Source organism: Lolium rigidum, chromosome 4 (genome assembly GCF_022539505.1).
Source record: "Lolium rigidum isolate FL_2022 chromosome 4, APGP_CSIRO_Lrig_0.1, whole genome shotgun sequence".
Classification (NCBI taxonomy): Eukaryota; Viridiplantae; Streptophyta; class Magnoliopsida; order Poales; family Poaceae; genus Lolium; species Lolium rigidum.
Genome location: NC_061511.1, coordinates 109,343,107 through 109,362,559, shown reverse-complemented (window position 1 = coordinate 109,362,559; position 19,453 = coordinate 109,343,107).

Genomic DNA, 19,453 nt, shown 5'->3' with positions numbered 1-19,453 from the left:
GCAAAGTGATATCTTATATGTCTAGGCAACTGAAGCAACATGAGCAGAATTATCCAACCCATGACCTCGAGCTTGCAGCCGTAGTTTTAGCACTGAAAGTATGGCGTCATTACCTCATGGGTAATCGATGCGAGATCACAAGAGCCTGAAGTATATCTTCACAGAGAAGGAGCTGAATATGAGGCAGAGAAGATGGTTAGAGTTGATCAAGGATTATGATATGGAAATTCACTACCACCCCGGCAAGGCCAATGTGGTAGCGGATGCGCTGAGTAGACTGCCGTGTCAGTTGAACTCCATGATAGCATAAGAACAACCTAGCCTATACCAAGAATTTGAGCAGTTTAGAATGGAGCTAGTTAGTGAAGGATTCCTAGCCAGCATAGAGCTTCAACCCACCTTGATTGGTCAGATCAAACAAGCACAGAAAGGAAATGCCAGCATTGACGGAATCAAGAGCCAATTAGCTGCAGGGAAAGCACCAGGATTCACCGAAGATGAAGAAGGAGTTCTTCGGTACAACGGACGCCTATGTGTGCCATCAGACTCAGAGTTGAAGCAAGTTATTTTGAAAGAAGCCCATGACACCCTTTACTCCATTCATCCCGGAGGAACCAAGATGTATCAAGATTTGAAGGAACAATTCTGGTGGCATGGAATGAAGAGGGAGATCGGAAGCTACATCGCCAAGTGTGATATCTGTCAAAGAGTCAAGGCGGAACATCAGCGACCCGCAGGATTGCTGCAGCCACTGCAGATTCCAGAATGGAAGTGGGACTCAGTAGGAATGGACTTTATCACAGGTTTGCCCAAATCCAGCAAAGGAAATGATTCTATCTGGGTAGTGGTCGACAGATTGACCAAGGTAGCTCACTTCATCCCCGTCAAGACCACACGTATCAAGGCCCGAAGTTAGCTGAGTTATACATCTCCAGAATAGTCGCCCTGCACGAAAACCCGAAGTCCATTGTGTCAGATAGAGGATCCCAATTTACCTCAAGATTCTGGCAGAAAGTGCATGAAGGACTAGGAACCCGGCTGAATTTCAGCACCGCATATCACCCGCAGACCGATGGACAGACTGAGAGAGTCAACTAGATACTGGAGGACATGTTGAGAGCCTGTGTACTAGAGTATGGATCTAAGTGGGAAGACTGCCTGCCTTACGCAGAATTCTCATGCAACAACAGTTACCAAGCCAGCTTACAAATGGCCCCCTTCGAAGCCATGTACGGAAGGAAGTGCCGTACCCCTCTAAATTGGTCGGAAGTCGGAGAGAGCCAAGTCTTTGGACCAGATCTTCTTCGAGAAGTTGAAGAGACGGTGCACAAGATCCGCGAATACCTCAAGATGGCGCAATCAAGGCAGAAGAGTTATGCCGACAAGAGACGCCGAGAGATGACCTTTGAGATCGGAGATTTTGTCTATCTTAAAGTATCCCCCCTCAAAGGAATGCAGAGATTCCAGCTGAAAGGCAAGTTTGCACCCCGATATGTTGGACCCTTAAAAGTTCTGAGTCGCCGAGGAGAAGTATCTTATCAACTGGAACTGCCAGAAGAAATGTCGGCTGTGCACAAAGTGTTTCACATCTCACTGCTCCGGAAATGCTTGGAGGTACCGGAGAAGACCGAAGTGTTCAAGAATATCGATCACAGGTCGGTGGATATCAACACGGACCTGACTTATCGCGAAGTGCCTATTCGCATCCTGGAAGAAGCATACAGAACCACCCGCACCAGGAGTATCAAGTTCCTGAAGATTCAATGGAGCAACCATACCGAAGACGAAGCCACTTGGGAGTGGGAAGAAGACATGAAGAAAGAATACCCCGATCTCTTTAGTACCTAGTTTTCTTTAAGATCTCGGGACGAGATCTTTTGTAAGGGGGGAGGGTTTGTAACATCCCAAATTTTCAAAGCAATGAAGAAGAAGAGTTCCAAAATTTAGAACCAACAAAAACTTTTATTTGCATATAGTGCCATGCATAGGATTTGTGCATTTGTGTGAATTGCCATGATGATTGCTTTTGTGCTATTGTGCTACATCCTAAAACTCTTGTTTGATCAAGCAAAGATCAACAAACCAACCCAAGAAAAAGAAAAGAAATAAAATGAAGGAACCCTAAAACCCTCACATATGGTTTATGCCATTTTTACAAATCTTTAACCAAGACCATTTTGGCTTGCACCAATAATTGTTTTATGTTTCTAAACACTTATTACCACTTTTGGAATCAAGGAAACTCAAATCAAATCAAATTTGAGATCAAATAGTGCTCACATGCACTAATGGTCAAATCTGCCAATTCTAGTCTGATCACTACTTTGAGCCCCTGTAGTTTGAGATTTTTCAAACCAAACAATTCCAATTCTTTGCACCTCATCCAAGTACACATCAAGGTGAACAACTTTGGTAAAGACCACCACTGCAAATTCATCTTGGATCAAAAACTATGCTCGAGCAAAGTTGGGACTTTTCAACAATTTCAACATCACTCCCACTTTGAAAATTTGCAATTATTTTTATTTGAAAATTCCACCACCACCATTGTGTGAAGTAGATCATCTGAAGCAAGTCCAATCCATTCCTCTCACAATTTTCAAATTTTGTTGCACCATTCAAATTTGACAAAAACTTGGGATTTCAAATCCATTTCAAATCAAAAACACTATGCCAAATAGTGTTTGGCCCAAACCCTCTCACCACTTGTGCCTAGCATTGTCCCCTGGTTCCCTCTAACCCTAGGCCATGCCTAGAAACCCTAACAAGGGCAAGGCATGCCCATGCCATGACCATGCCGGCCATGGACATGCTCCCCCTCTCTCCACCCCTCTCCAACCCGAGCCATGGTGTCCCCCAGTACCCCCTTGCTCCCCTGGACACGCCGGTATGCGCCGTTGGTCGAACGGTGGCCGACACGCACCGGTCGGCGCGCGCCCACGATGTCCAGGTACGACAGGAGCGGCATGGCCATGTCACGCGTGCACGGCAGCGCGCGACACGGGCACGCGTCGCCTCGCCGTACTGCAGCATCCCCGCGCCCCCTCTCTCGCCCCACGACCTGCCACGCCACGCGGAGCACGCCGGACACGCTCGCGTCACCAGCCCACGCCCACCGTCGCCGGAGAGGACATGCCCGTCCGCCACGGCCGCTCCAGTACATGTACGCGCCTGACTGTTGTACGCCTCGCCTTGCCGCGCCATTGACGCTCAAAGGACCGCCATGACATGATGAACACCGCCGCGCCCTCGCCTAGCTCGCTAGACCGCCGGAGAGCCCGCGCCCATGTCGAGTTCGCCGCAGCACCACGGTGCCCTTGCTCGCCTATAAATAGAAGCCCCACTCGACGATCTGAGCACACCGCAGCACTCCCCTTCTCTCCCTCGAGCTCCTCGACCACCTCACTGCTCCGATTAGTCGCCGTAGTTCGTCAATCGCCACCTCACTGCCGCACGCCGCCGCGGAACCTCGCCGCCGATTGGAGCCGCCCCAGGACGTGCCCCTGCTACCAGTCGCTTCGCCGTCGTCCACCGCTTCACCGAGCACACTACCCACCGCCGCTGGAGCCACGGTGAGCCCTCCGACCCCCTAGTGCCGCCGCGCCAGTGCGAGCTTCTCGCCGGCGACGACGATGACCCAGAGCCATTAGATCAGCCTCTAATCGTGCATCTCAGAACGCCCCGTACTGATTCGGGTTAGATGAGTGACTGACGGGTGGATCCCACCATCAGACGGCCCACGCGTGCGTGGACGCGTGGTGGGCTGGACTGTGGCCGTTTAAATCGTTTGGGCCCTTTAAGTTTTCCCGCCGGCCCGTTCAGTTCAAATGTGAATTTCATGTTTAATTCAAATTCAATACTGACCCTGTTTTCAAAATTCAATAGATTCAAATTGGCCCAACCAAATTTGGTGAATTTTATATTGTCGGGAAGCTAGGAAAAAGATCTACACAACTACACTGGTCTCACTGTGAGATTCTGTGTAGAAATAATGTGACAAAAAGACTAAGGCAGGGACTTTTGCACATTCAAATAATTACTAAAAATCAACCAAAAATGATATTAAGTTTTTTTCAACTCTCATAGCTCACATTTCACTTACACCAATTGTTTCTGCAAAAATATGGTATGGTTACCTTGAGTGATCATGGCCTAGTTTCAATAAAGAACTATATGGCTATTGTAGTCAAATGATATTGTCTAAAACTATTATGTAAATCATATGAAGTGTTTTGCTTCATTTAAATCTTGTCCCAAGTACCTTCATATGAAGTTGTGACCCTGGTCTAAATACTCTCACATGAAATTACTTGGTGATATTAAATCATAATTAGTCTTGTTAAATAGTACTCCCTCCGTTCTTTTTTAATTGACTCAGATTTAGTACAACTTTGTACTAAATCTGAGTCAATTAAAAGAGAACGGAGGGAGTATGAGGTATTCTACCTCATTTAAATTATTTTCCCCCAAATGATGATGATGAATGGTTGACCTTGGTCAACATAGATTCATACATGAGGGTTGGAGGAAATTAAAACTTAATAAGATTCAATGAGAGGAAATTATTTCCTCAAGAAACTAAATGGAAACTATCATTTACATATGTAATGAGAGGAAATTATTTTTCTTAAAGAAAGAAAACCAAATGCAACTATGGTGTTATGTGTGTTATTAGAATAGTTGGTGTAAATCCATGGTGTGCTTAGTATAGCTCTTGAACCTTGTTTGGTGATTGTTACTTCGTATCCGTTTTTAGACGCTAGCACTGAAGAGTACCAGGAGGAAGAAGTCTACTACCAGGAGGAGGAGGAGGACCATTTTGATCAGTGCACCAACCAAGGCAAGCTAATAAACTTGCAAAGTGCAAAGCTCTCCAAGAGCAAAGCACCACCAATTTTTATTTCCATGCATAATGATTTTATCCCAAGTTTTACTTTACACGCTTTACTGAATTTTATTTATTAAAGTTTACTTTTGATTTATAATTCACTGGGTCTAGAGTAGACAAGATCATCAAAATTAGCCTAAGGCAATGAAAGCTAGATAGCACCCCTCATGACTAGTTTGCTAGTGCTAACAAATAAAACTGACTACTCTAGATGGGAACATTGTGAAATGAAATGACATTGAATGATTTTGAAGGTGAATATGACTTGAATGACAAGGTGAACTTGATAAAAACTGATGTTTGGTTAGGATGTGATACCTTTCCAATTTACAAGTACCCCCACAATACCTGATTATGGGTAGGGCTTAGCTGGAAGTTTATGTGTCTTAGTATGGGTTCCCTCTAAACAAGCGTCATAGGGGTTATGCCGAGGCTGCCTCCGTTAAAAGTGAAATGATGAGAAATGACGTGAAATGAGGTGAATGTCCGGCCCAAGCCCTGTGCAGTTCCCAGGTTGATGGTTTGTCTTCACTGGGAGGCCAAGCTCATGGGGAGAGGTGATATCTAAGTGAAAGGTTATGGTTGATGATCCGCGTACTGAGTTACGATTATTCAGAGTTATCTCTGACGGATGTAATCAAATGTTGTGGCACAAGTGTGCAACCTCTGCAGAGTGTAAATCTATTCGAATAGCCGTGTCCACGGTTACGGACGATTGGAAAGACCATACTGTTCCATCGTCAGATATTCTAGGAATTGCATGGTGACAGGAATGGTGAACATGAATTTGAAACACAACTGAGTTGTGGGAATGACACTAATGTTCCCACTTGAGTTAGTTAGCAAATGATGAGTCTAGTACTAAATGTTTATGAACTAAAATTGGCTTTATGCAAATAAACCTAGAGCTTAGAACCCTTGAATAAAATTGATAAGTAATTACCTTAGAGTTAGTTTGCGAGTACTTTAAAAAGTACTCACGGTTGTGTCCCTGGCTATTCAAATGGCCAGACTATGAAGAGGAGCAGCCATACGAGGAGGACGGTCAGCAGGACGTCTACCACAACTAGGAGTTCTTCTAACGTCAAGCGTTGGCCTGTGGATTAGATAGTCCACTACTACTACTACTACACTTCCGCTATCTACTTGTGTTGTTCGTTGATCCATAGATCAACTATTGTTGTAATATGTGGATCATGTGATCTATTTGTGTAAGATGATTATGGGTTGTAATGAATGATGACTTATGATATCAACTGTTATGTCTCGCAACAACAATATTCCTGGGATTGCGATGAACGGCATAATAGGCATCTGGACTTAAAAATCCGGGTGTTGACACTCCCACTTGCACTAGAGTCAATAATCTAGATTACATTGTAAGGTACCTAACACCCATGGCATTCTGGTGTTGGTCATGCTTTGCCCTAGGGAGAGCTTTAGTCAACGGATCTGCTACATTCAGATCAGTGTGTACTTTGCAAATCTTTACTTCTCCATCTTCGATGTACTCACGAATCGAATGAAAGCGCAGCTTTATATGCTTCAGCTTCTTGTGTGACCTTGGTTCTTGTGCATTGGCGATGGCACCCATGTTGTCACAATAAATGACTAGTGGGTCCAATGCACTAGGAACCACACCAAGCTCAACAATGAACCTGTTCATCCATACCGCTTCCGATGAAGCCTCCGAAGCCGCTATATATTCCGATTCTGTTGAAGACTTCGCCATCGTGCACTGCTTGGAGCTGCACCAGCTTACTGCAGCACCATTCAATATAAACACGTACCCAGACTGAGACTTAGAGTCATCAGGATCAGTGTTCCAACTTGCATCAGTGTAATTGGTTACAACGAGCTCTTGGTCACCGCCATAACAAAGAAACATATCCTTAGTTCTTTTCAAGTACTTCAGGATATTCTTGACCGCTGTCCAGTGTTCCATTCCTGGATCACTTTGATATCTGCTAGTCAAACTAACAGCATGTGCTATATCCGATCTAGTACACAGCATGGCATACATTATAGAGCCTAATGCCGAGGCATAGGGGATCTGATTCATCCTCTCTCTTTCTTCTGCCGTAGCCGGACCTTGAGTCTTACTCAAGACCTTACCTGGCAACATTGGTAAGAACCCTTTCTTACTTTCATACATTCTAAACTTCTTTAGAATCTTGTCCATGTATGTACTCTGTGAAAGCCCTATTAGGCGTCTTGATCTATCTTTATAAATCTTGATGCCTAAAATGTACGCTACTTCACCAAGGTCCTTCATTGAAAAACACTTATTCAAATAACCTTTTACACTGCTTAATAGTTCTATATCATTCCCAATCAATAATATGCCATCTACATATAATATCAGGAATGCTACAGAGCTCCCACTCACTTTCTTGTAAATACGAGCCTCTCCATGGCACTCGTATAAACCCGAAGTCTTTGATCACCTTATCAAAGCGTCGGTTCCAACTCCTCGGATGCTTGCTTCAGTCCATAAATGGAACGCTGAAGTTTGCATACCTTGTCAGCATTTTTAGGATCGGCAAAACCTTTGGGTTGTACCATATACAACTCTTCCTCAATGTCACCATTAAGGAACGCCGTTTTGACATCCATCTGCCAAATCTCATAATCAAAAAATGCAGCTATTGCTAACAAAATTCTCACAGACTTTAGCTTCGCTACAGGTGAGAAAGTCTCATCGTAGTCAACACCTTGAATTTGTCGGAAACCCTTTGCGACAAGTCGAGCTTTATAGACAGTAACATTACCGTCAGCATCTGTTTTTCTCTTGAAGATCCATTTATTCTCGACAGCCTTTCTGCTATCAGGTAAGTCTACTGATACGTCCAAATTGCATCACTATTTTATATCATAATTTGCTGTTATTCATTGATATATTTCATATTGGAACACAATACTTATGTTATTTCATCTATTTTGCATGTTTCATGATTATTTGGAGATCGATCACCGGAGCCAGGATTCTGCTGGAAAAAGCACCGTCAGAATGCAATATTTCGGAAGATCAACTGTGGAAGGGAGTTTTACCAAAAATCCTATTTTTCCAGATGACGAAGGAAGCCAGAAGGAGGGGCCAGGAGGACCCAGGGTGGGCCCACACCCTAGGGCGGCGCGGCCCATGCCCTGGCCGCGCCGCCATGTGGTGTGAGGGGCCCACGACCCCTTTCGCCTCCTTTTCTTCGCCAAACCCTTCGTCCCGAAGACCTAAGCCACAGGGGGTACCTCACGAAGAGTTACAGCCGCCTCTGCGGGGCGGAGAACACCCGAGAGAAAAGAGCTCTCCGGCGGGCAGGAATCCGCCGGGGAAATTCCCTCCGGGAGGGGGAAATCGACGCCATCGTCACCGCCATCGAGCTGGACATCATCTCCATCACCATCATCATCATCTCCACCATCATCACCGCCATCTCCTCCGCAGCACCTCGTCACCGCCGTAGCAATTTGGGTTTGATCTTGATTGTTTGATAGGGGAAACTCTCCCGGTATCTATTCATACTTGTTGTTGATGCTATTGAGTGAAACCATTGAACCAAGTTCATGTTCAGATTGTTATTCATCATCATATCACCTCCGATCATGTTCCATATGATGTCTCGTGAGTAGTTCGTTTAGTTCTTGAGGACATGGGTGAAGTCTAAATGTTAGTAGTGAACTATGGTTGAGTAATATTCAATGTTATGATATTTAAGTTGTGGTGTTATTCTTCTAGTGGTGTCGTGTGAACGTCGACTACATGACACTTCACCATTTATGGGCCTAGGGGAATGCATCTTGTACTCGTTTGCCAATTGCGGGGTTGCCGGAGTGACAGAAACCTAAACCCCCGTTGGTATATCGATGCAGGAGGGATCGCAGGATCTCACAGTTTAAGGCCGTGGTTAGATTTATCTTAATTACTTTCTTGTAGTTGCGGATGCTTGCAAGGGGTATAATCACAAGTATGTATTAGTCCTAGGAAGGGCGGTACATTAGCACAGGTTCACCCACACAACACTTATCATAACAATGAAGATTATTTAGCCGTATGTAGCGAAAGCACTAGACTAAAATCCCGTGTGTCCTCGAGAACGTTTGGTCATTATAAGTAAACAAACCGGCTTGTCCTTTGTGCTAAAAAGGATTGGGCCACTCGCTGCAATTATTTCTCTCGCATTTTACTTACTCGTATTTATTTCATCCGTTACATCAAAACCCCCCGAATACTTGTCTCGTGAGCATTTACAAGTGAAACCTTCATCGAAACCGCTTGTCAACACCTTCTCGCTCCTCGTTGGGATCGACATTCTTACTTATCGAAGATACTACGATACACCCCCTATACTTGTGGGTCATCAAGACTATTTTCCGGCGCCGTTGCCGGGGAGTGAAGCGCTATTGGTAAGTGGAATTGGTAAGGAAAACCTTTACTCGTTTGTGCTGATTCTATTTCTCGCTCGTTGCTATAAGTCATTATGGAGAGATCTTCTCTTCGATTTCTATTTGGGAAATCTACTACTACTGCAACGGTAGTGGATGAGGCGCTAGGTGAGGAAGTGATACCATATAAAATACCTATGAAAATTATTGAACGTGTTATGGATAACCGCTATGAAGGGGATGGAACTGTCCACCCCGGTGATCATTTACTCGTTTTTGCATGAATTATGCGGGTTATTCAAATGTGCAGGTATTGCTATAGATGAAGTGAGGAAGAAATTATTCTCTTTATCGCTGTCCGGTAAGGCGGCGCATTGGTATAAATTACTCGGATAATGGGGATTCTCTTGAATGGAATGATATTGTGCCCCGGTTTTATTCTAAGTTCTATCCTCCAAGTGAAATTCATAAGGATCGGAATCGCATATATAATTTTTGGCCTCATGATGGAGAGAGTATTGCCCAAGCTTGGGGGAGATTGAAGTCTTTAATGCTCAAATGCCCCATTCATGAGCTTCCTGGTAATGTTATTATTGATAATTTCTATGCAAGACTTTCTTTTCAAGACAAGACCTTGCTGGATACTTCTTGTTCTGGATCATTTACACGCAACAAAGAAGAGTTTAAAAGGGACCTTCTTGATCGAATCCAAGAAAATACTGAAGGTTGGGAGAACGACAAGTATAGAGAATCAGGTATAATTTATGATTATAAATGCATTGAAGCTTTTATGGATACTGATTTATTTCGTAATATGAGTGCTACATATGGTCTTGATTCCCAAGTTGCTGTAAATCTTTATAAAGCTTTTGCCTCTCATTATGAATTGCCTAAGAAGAATTTTGATAAGTATCATGAACCATACAAAGATAAAATTGACTCATCTATTAATAAGTGTGTTGTTATTGAAACTGCCGATCGTGTCATTCCCGAAGCTTATATTGAAAAAACTCCTTTCCCTGCTAAAATGAAAGAGTACTCGTTATAAATAGTGCGGTTCATAAAAGTGAAAAGAAACCTGTAGAACCTGAAGAACAAATAAAAATTGAACTCCGTCGTTGCAATAGTTAAAGATCTTGTGACCGAAAATGTTGAGGATGGTCATATTATTTTCTCGTGAAGATGCTTCTAATATTGTTTCACATCCTAATAAACCCAAGCAAGCTAGTGTTCCTATGCTATCTCGTTAAAATTGGTGATCATTGCTATTATGGATTATGTGATATTGGTGCAAGTGTTAGTGCTATTCCGTATGAGCTTTACACGGAGATTATGCATGAAATTGATTCTTGTGAACTTGAAGATATTGATGTGGTTATTCAGCTGGCTAATAGAGAAACTATTTCTCCAATTGGTATTGTTCGAGATGTGGAAGTTCTATGTGGTAAGATTAAATATCCTGCTGACTTTTTGGTACTTGGTTCTCGTCGCTAGTGATTATTGTCCTATCATTTTTGGTAGACCTTTTCCGAATACTTGTGGAGCTATTATAGATTGCAAGAAAGAGAAAATTTTGACTAAATTTGCTGGTGAATCTTATGAGTTTAACTTCTCTAAATTTACTAAAACTCCTTATAAAGCTGATTTGCCTAGTAATGATTTTAAAATGGAGCAAGTGTGCATCTATTGTTCTTGTTCCTAACAATCCTTTGCAAGCAACATTTGGAGGATAGCGAGAGTGAAATTTTTAGGAAAGAAAGAGATGAACTTGAGGAAATCTTTCTTCGCCAACCTATTCTCAAGCACGATTTACCGGTGGAAGATTTGGGTACAACACCGCCACCTAAGGAAGATCCTGTCTTTGATTTAAAGCCTTTACCTGATAATCTTAAATATGCTCATATTGATGATAAGAAAATATATCCTGTTATTATTAGTTCTAAGCTTACGAGTTTGAAGAAGAAAGATTATTGCAAATATTGAAGAAACACCGAGGAGCTATTGGCTACACTCTTGATGATTTGAAGGGGATTTCTCCATCTATTTGCCAACATGCTATTAATATGGAAGATGATGCAAAGCCTGTTGTTGAACCTCAGCGTCGTCTAATTCCGAAGATGAAGGAAGTGGTAAGGAATGAGGTATTACGACTTCTTGAAGCCGGTACTATATATCCTATTGCCGATAGTAGATGGGTTAGTCCCGTGCACTCGCGTTCCCAAGAAAGGAGGTATGACTGTTGTGCCTAATGATAATGATGAGCTCATTCCTCAAAGAGTAGTTGTAGGGTATAGAATGTGCATTGATTTTCGAAAAGTTAATAAAGTTACTAAGAAAGATCATTACCCTTTACCATTTATTGATCAAATGCTAGAAAGATTGTCTAAAAATACTCATTTTTGCTTTCTTGATGGTTATTCTGGATTTTCACAAATTGTTGTTAAAGCTAAAGATCAAGAGAAAACCACCTTTACTTGTCCCTATGGAACTTATGCTTATAGACGTATGCCTTTTGGTTTATGTAATGCTCCTGCTACTTTTCAAAGATGCATGTCTGCTATTTTTCATGGTTTTTGTGAGAGTATTGTGGAAGTATTCATGGATGATGTTTCCGTTTATGGGAATTCTTTTGATAGTTGCTTGCGAAACCTTGATAAAGTTTTGCAGAGATGTGAAGAAACTAACCTTGTTCTTAATTGGGAGAAATGCCACTTTATGGTTAATGAAGGAATTGTATTGGGACATAAAATTTCTGAGAGAGGTATTGAAGTTGATAGAGCTAAAGTTGAAGCAATTGAGAAGATGCCCTATCCGAGGGATGTTAAAGGTATTCGTAGTGTTCTTGGTCATGTTGGGTTTTATAGGAGGTTTATTAAAGATTTCTCCAAGATTTCAAAGCCTCTTACTAATCTTCTTCAAAAAGATGTACCATTTGTTTTTGATGATGATTGTAAGGAAGCTTTTGAAACTCTTAAGAAAGCCTTAACAACCGCTCCTATAGTTGAACCTCCCGATTGGAATTTACCATTCGAAATTATGTGTGATGCTAGTGATTTTGTCTGTAGGCGCTGTTCTTGGACAGCGAGTAGATAAAAAACTGAATGTTATTCATTATGCTAGTAAAACTCTTGATGCTGCTCAAAGAAATTATGCTACAACCGAAAAGGAATTGTTGGTCGTAGTCTTTGCTTGTGATAAATTTAGATCTTATATTGTTGATTCAAAAGTTACAATTCATACCGATCATGCTGCAATTAGATACCTTATGACAAAGAAAGATGCTAAGCCGAGGCTTATTAGATGGGTACTTCTTTTGCAAGAATTTGATTTACATATTGTAGATAGGAAAGGTGCTGATAATCCGGTTGCTGATAATTTGTCTAGATTGGAAAATATTGCTTATGATCCTGTTCTCGTTAATGATAGTTTTCCAAATGAACAATTGGCTGTAATAAAGGTGAGCTCGCGAGACAGCTCCATGGTATGCTGATTATGCTAACTTTATTGTTTCCAAGTACTTGCCTCCAACCTTTTCAGCTCAAGCAAAGGAGGAAATTCTTTTATGATTTGAGGCATTATTTCTGGGATGACCCACACTTATATAAAGAAGGAGTAGATGGTATTATGCGAAGGTGTGTTCCCGAATATGAACAACAAGAGATATTGAGTAAATGTCATGGCGAGTGCTTATGGAGGACATCACGCCGGAGATAGAACCGCGCAAAAGGTTCTACAATCAGGTTTTTATTGGCCAACTCTCTTCAAAGATGCAAGGAGGTTTATTTTATCTTGTGATGAATGTCAAAGGGTTGGTAATATCTCCAGACGCAATGAAATGCCTATGAATTATACTCTTGTTATTGAACCGTTTGATTGTTGGGGATTTGACTTCATGGGACCTTTTCCCTCTTCAAAAGGTAACACTCATATACTTGTTGCTGTTGATTATGTTACTAAATGGGTGGAAGCCATACCTACAAAAAGTGCCGATGGTGAGACCTCTTTAAAAATGCTTTTAGATATTATTTTTCCTAGATTTGGAGTACCTAGATATATTATGACTGATGGAGGTTCTCATTTTATTCATGGAGGTTTTAGAAAAACTCTTGCTAAGTACGGTATTAATCATAGAATTGCTTCTGCTTATCACCCTCAAAGTAGTGGCCAAGTAGAACTATCAAATAGGGAAATTAAATCTATTTTGGGAAAGACTGTTAATAAATCTAGAAAGAATTGGGCTAGTAAATTGAAAGACGCACTATGGGCTTATAGAACTGCTTATAAAAACCCCATGGGAATGTCACCTTATAAAATGGTTTATGGAAAAGCTTGTCATTTACCTTTAGAACTAGAACACAAAGCTTATCGAGCTGTTAGAGAATTAAATAAAGATCCTAAACTTGCCGGTGATAAGAGGTTGTTACAATTAAGTTCTCTAGATGAATGGAGAAGTGAAGCTTATGAAAATGCTAAACTCTTTAAAGAAAAAGTTAAGAAATGGCATGATAGAAGGATCATCAAAAGAGAGTTTAATATTGGGGATAAAGTCCTATTGTATCGGTCTCGTCTCAGATTCTTTGCAGGGAAATTACTCTCGAAATGGGAAGGACCATATGTTGTTGAGGAGGTGTATCGTTCAGGAGCAATTAAAATTAGCTCTCTCCAGGGCGATGCCACGCAAGTGGTGAATGGACAAAGACTCAAGCATTATATCTCAGGTGATTCTTATAATGTTGATGTTGATATCATTCGAGTGGAAACACCGGAAGCTTTCATCAAAGGACAAATTGACAATCCGCCGTAACTCAACTTCGAATAGGTAACGATACCGGTAATGAAAAGTACGCAATTTACTTTCCGAATAATATTTTCGCTGTTTTCGGAAAATATGAGAAATTACGAGTTCGAAACGGAGTGGAAAGGACGCACGAGGGCGTGGCACCATAGGCCGGCGCGGCCTAGCCAGGGCCCGCGCCGACCTAGGGTTTGGCCGCCCCTTCGCCCCTTTCCGACTCGCGGTTCGATCCGGTACTTTCCGTTTGTCGTGAAAAATTTTGCTATATAATCCCCCGGACCCCCGGAGGTCCGTATATCGTTTTCTCGACGTGTTTTGTTTCGAGCCGTTTCGCCAGGATCTGTTTTTAGTCTAGAAGCACCATGGTCTCCAAGAACAAGAGCAAGGAGTTTCCAGATGAAGAAGATCGAGATCTTGGGTGGAAAGAGGAAGACAAGGACGTCAAGGAAGAGGATGAAGAAGAGGTGGAGGAAGATTCGCGTGCACACCCGCGTGCTACCATTGCAAGCATCAAGGTGGTGGACAACACTTTTAGTGCAAACAAGAGCGCAAGAATTCGCACTGGAGGGGCGGTACCACGTCATTATCTAGCTCCGAAAACATCTCCATCAGGCATTCATCGCCCCTTCCACAATCTAATTTTCAATAATCAAATTGAAGGGACTCCCAAGGCAGCATTGCCTAGCCAGTGGGATATAGATCGCTCTAACACTGCAGGAGAAAAGGAGCCTGAGGCTGAAGAGTGGGGAAATAACTCCAAGAGCCGGGACTCGCCATTAGACGGACTCTCTAACCGCGTCGAGCACAATTCGGAGATGATTCGCAATCTCATATACGGGATTGACGAGCTTCGGGAGCTTATTGAGAAGCTTGTCGGAATTCATCACCACCATCGCCGAAGGAGTAATTCATCATCGGTATTGGCATCCCATTGGTTTGTTCCAAGCTTGGGGGAGTGCCGCGGTATCACATTATCACTACCTTTTACTTTTATTGTCAAGTAGTGTCATATCATGAATAGGGAAGTTATCGTATAAGATGGGTTGTGTTTGGAAGTATCTCTCCTTTAGTTTGTCTATGTATCCCTTGGTGTGAGTTATCGATATGGAATATTAATGAGAAGTCTTATCATTTACATATTGCACATCTTATTTTAGTTGCAATCTCTATGATTCATCTTGTTGTTAGTATTGGTATCACTTTGGGAGCATTGAATAAATCTATTTGGTTTTGGCAAACTTAGCATTGGTCAATAGCAACAACACTTTGAGGTTTAAATAGAAAAGAGAAATACATGTAGATGTTTCATTGTCTTTCTTGTTAGCTCATAGCTCATTATTCTGAAGTTAAAATTGTTTGTGCTTACAAGGAAGATGCATGATTGTTTCTATCATATGTATATTTGTTTGTTTCCCTCGACTCTTATGCTTGCTAATTAACCTTGCCGCCCAAAGACCCGCACCGAGAGGGAATACTTCTCGTGCATCCAAACCTCGAACCCAAACCTATGCCATTTGTGTCCACCATACGTACCTACCGCATGGTATTTTCTGCCATTCCAAGTAAATACTTCATGTGCTACCTTTAAACAATTCAAAACTTATTACTTCTTATTTGTGTCAATGTTTTATAGCTCATGAGGAAGTATGTGGTGTTTTATCTTTCAGTCTTGTTAGGCAGCCTCCACTAATGGACTAGTGGCTTCATCCACTTATCCTATAATTTTGCAATAAGAGCCGGCAACGGGGTTCCCAGCCCCAATTAATTAACTTTCATTAATAATTCTCTTCACATGTTTTGCCCTGATTCATCAGCAAGCAACTTAATTTTGCAATAGACACTCCTCCATGGTATGAGATTGTTGGAAGGCACCCGAGGATTCGGTTAGCCATGGCTTGTGTAAGCAAAGGTTGGGGGGAGTGTCACCCTTAAATAAACTAAAATACATGTGTAAACAAAAGAGAAGAGGGATGATCTACCTTGCTCGGTAGAGATAACGTCCTTCATGGGAGCCGCTCTTTGGAGGTTTGTTTGGCAAGGGGGTTAGAGTACCCGCTACCGGTCGTTGACAACAACAAACACCTCTCAAAACTTTACTTTTATTCTCTTTATATGATTTCAAAACTGAAAAAGCTCTAGCACATGATTTAATCTCTCGCTTCCTCTGCGAAGGGCCTCGTCTTTTACTTTATGTTGAGTCAGTAAACCTATTTCCCTCCATCTCAAGCAAGCATTTGAGTTGTTGTGATCAAACTATTATATTGTGATTTGTTTCATCATGTCTTTACTCTTTCTTGTTTAGTACAAGTTTTACCTTGAATGAATATAGCTTTGAAGTCATCAATGATTAATATGATTGAGTATGCAAGTTTACCATAAGCTTTTGATATGAGAGCGCTGCTCAATAGATGAATATAATTTGTTAAATGTTCTCTGACCAAGAACAAAGTTTGCCATCACCAATTATGATTCCTTATGCACCTTTATTTGTGACTACCTTATACTTGTTTCAAGATTGAGTTATATGAAGAAGTTGTTTACTATAATGTCTTGTGTGAATGAATATGATGCTTCTTGTCCGTATTTTATTTATCGACTCTTCACTCCATAAACATGTGGACCTGTCTACAGAGTTCGGCTTCGCTTGGGGACAAGCGAAGTCTAAGCTTGGGGGAGTTGATACGTCCAAATTGCATTACTATTTTATATCATAATTTGCTGTTATTCATTGATATATTTCATATTGGAACACAATACTTATGTTATTTCATCTATTTTGCATGTTTCATGATTATTTGGAGATCGATCACCGGAGCCAGGATTCTGCTGGAAAAAGCACCGTCAGAATGCAATATTTCGGAAGATCAACTCGTGGAAGGGAGTTTTACCAAAAATCCTATTTTTCCGGATGACGAAGGAAGCCGGAAGGAGGGGCCAGGAGGACCCGGGGTGGGCCCACACCCTAGGGCGGCGCGGCCCATGCCCCGGCCGCGCCGCCATGTGGTGTGAGGGGCCCACGACCCCTTTCGCCTCCTTTTCTTCGCCAAACCCTTCGTCCCGAAGACCTAAGCCACGGGGGTACCTCACGAAGAGTTACAGCCGCCTCGCGGGGCGGAGAACACCAGAGAGAAAAGAGCTCTCCGGCGGGCGGGAATCCGCCGGGGAAATTCCCTCCGGGAGGGGGAAATCGACGCCATCGTCACCGCCATCGAGCTGGACATCATCTCCATCACCATCATCATCATCTCCACCATCATCACCGCCATCTCCTCCGCAGCACCTCGTCACCGCCGTAGCAATTTGGGTTTGATCTTGATTGTTTGATAGGGGAAACTCTCCCGGTATCTATTCATACTTGTTGTTGATGCTATTGAGTGAAACCATTGAACCAAGTTCATGTTCGGATTGTTATTCATCATCATATCACCTCCGATCATGTTCCATATGATGTCTCGTGAGTAGTTCGTTTAGTTCTTGAGGACATGGGTGAAGTCTAAATGTTAGTAGTGAACTATGGTTGAGTAATATTCAATGTTATGATATTTAAGTTGTGGTGTTATTCTTCTAGTGGTGTCGTGTGAACGTCGACTACATGACACTTCACCATTTATGGGCCTAGGGGAATGCATCTTGTACTCGTTTGCCAATTGCGGGGTTGCCGGAGTGACGAAACCTAAACCCCCGTTGGTATATCGATGCAGGGAGGGATCGCAGGATCTCGCAGTTTAAGGTTGTGGTTAGATTTATCTTAATTACTTTCTTGTAGTTGCGGATGCTTGCAAGGGGTATAATCACAAGTATGTATTAGTCCTAGGAAGGGCGGTACATTAGCACAGGTTCACCCACACAACACTTATCATAACAATGAAGATTATTTAGCCGTATGTAGCGAAAGCACTAGACTAAAATCCCGTGTGTCCTCGAGAACGTTTGGTCATTATAAGTAAACAAACCGGCTTGTCCTTTGTGCTAAAAAGGATTGGGCCACTCGCTGCAATTATTTCTCTCGCATTTTACTTACTCGTATTTATTTCATCTGTTACATCAAAACCCCCGAATACTTGTCTGTGAGCATTTACAGTGAAACCTTCATCGAAACTGCTTGTCAACACCTTCTGCTCCTCGTTGGGATCGACATTCTTACTTATCGAAGATACTACGATACACCCCCTATACTTGTGGGTCATCATCTACCAAAGTCCACACTTTGTTATCATACATGGATCCCATTTCGGATTTCATGGCTTCTTGCTATTTGTTGGAATCTGGGCTCATCATCGCTTCTTCATACGTCGCAGGGTCCTCATCATTGTTGTCCACAATCATGACATTTAGACAAGGATCATACCAGTCAGGAGTGGTACGTTCCCTTGTCGATCTGCGAGGTTCAGTAGCTACCTCGCTCGAAGTTTCATGATCATTATCATTAGCTTCCTCTGTTATCGGTGCGGGCGACACAAGAACATCTTCCGGTACTGCGCTACTCTGATCAACGAGAGAAGGTTCAGTAACCTCGTCGAGTTCTACTTTTCTTCCAGTCACTTCTTTAGTGAGAAACTCTTTCTCAAGAAAGGTTCCGTTCTTAGCAACAAAGATTTTGCCTTCGGATCTGTGATAGAAAGTATACCCAATAGTTTCCTTAGGGTATTCTATGAAGACGCATTTCTCCGCTTTGGGTTCTAGCTTGTCCGGTTGTAACTTTTTTACATAGGCTTCGCAACCCCAAACTTTAAGGAACGACAGCTTAGGTTTCTTATTAAACCATAATTCATACGGTGTCGTTGCAACGGATTTAGATGGTGCCCTATTTAAAGTGAATGCAGCTGTCTCTAATGCATAACCCCAAAACGATAATGGCAAATCACTAAGAGACATCATAGAACGAACCATATCTAAGAGAGTTCGATTACGACGTTCGGACACATCATTGCGTTGTGGTGTTCCCGGCGGTGTCAACTGTGAGAGTATTCCGCATTTCTTTAAATGCATGCCAAACTCATAACTCAGATATTCGCCTCCGCGATCAGAACGCAGAAACTTGATCTTCTTGTTATGTTGATTTTCTACTTCACTTTGGAATTCCTTAAACTTCTAGAAGGTTTTGGATTTATGTTTCATGAAATAGATATACCCATATCTACTCAGATCATCTGTGAAGGTTAGAACATAACGATAACCACCGCGCGAGGCTACACTCATTGGTCCGCACACATCGGTATGTATGATTTCCAATAAGTCTGTAGCTCGCTCCATAATACCAGAGAATGGAGTCTTAGTCATTTTTCCCATTAGACATGCTTCGCATCTATCAAGTGACTCAAAGTCAAGTGACTCAAGTAGTCCATCGGAATGGAGTTTCTTCATGCGTTTCACTCCAATATGACCAAGAC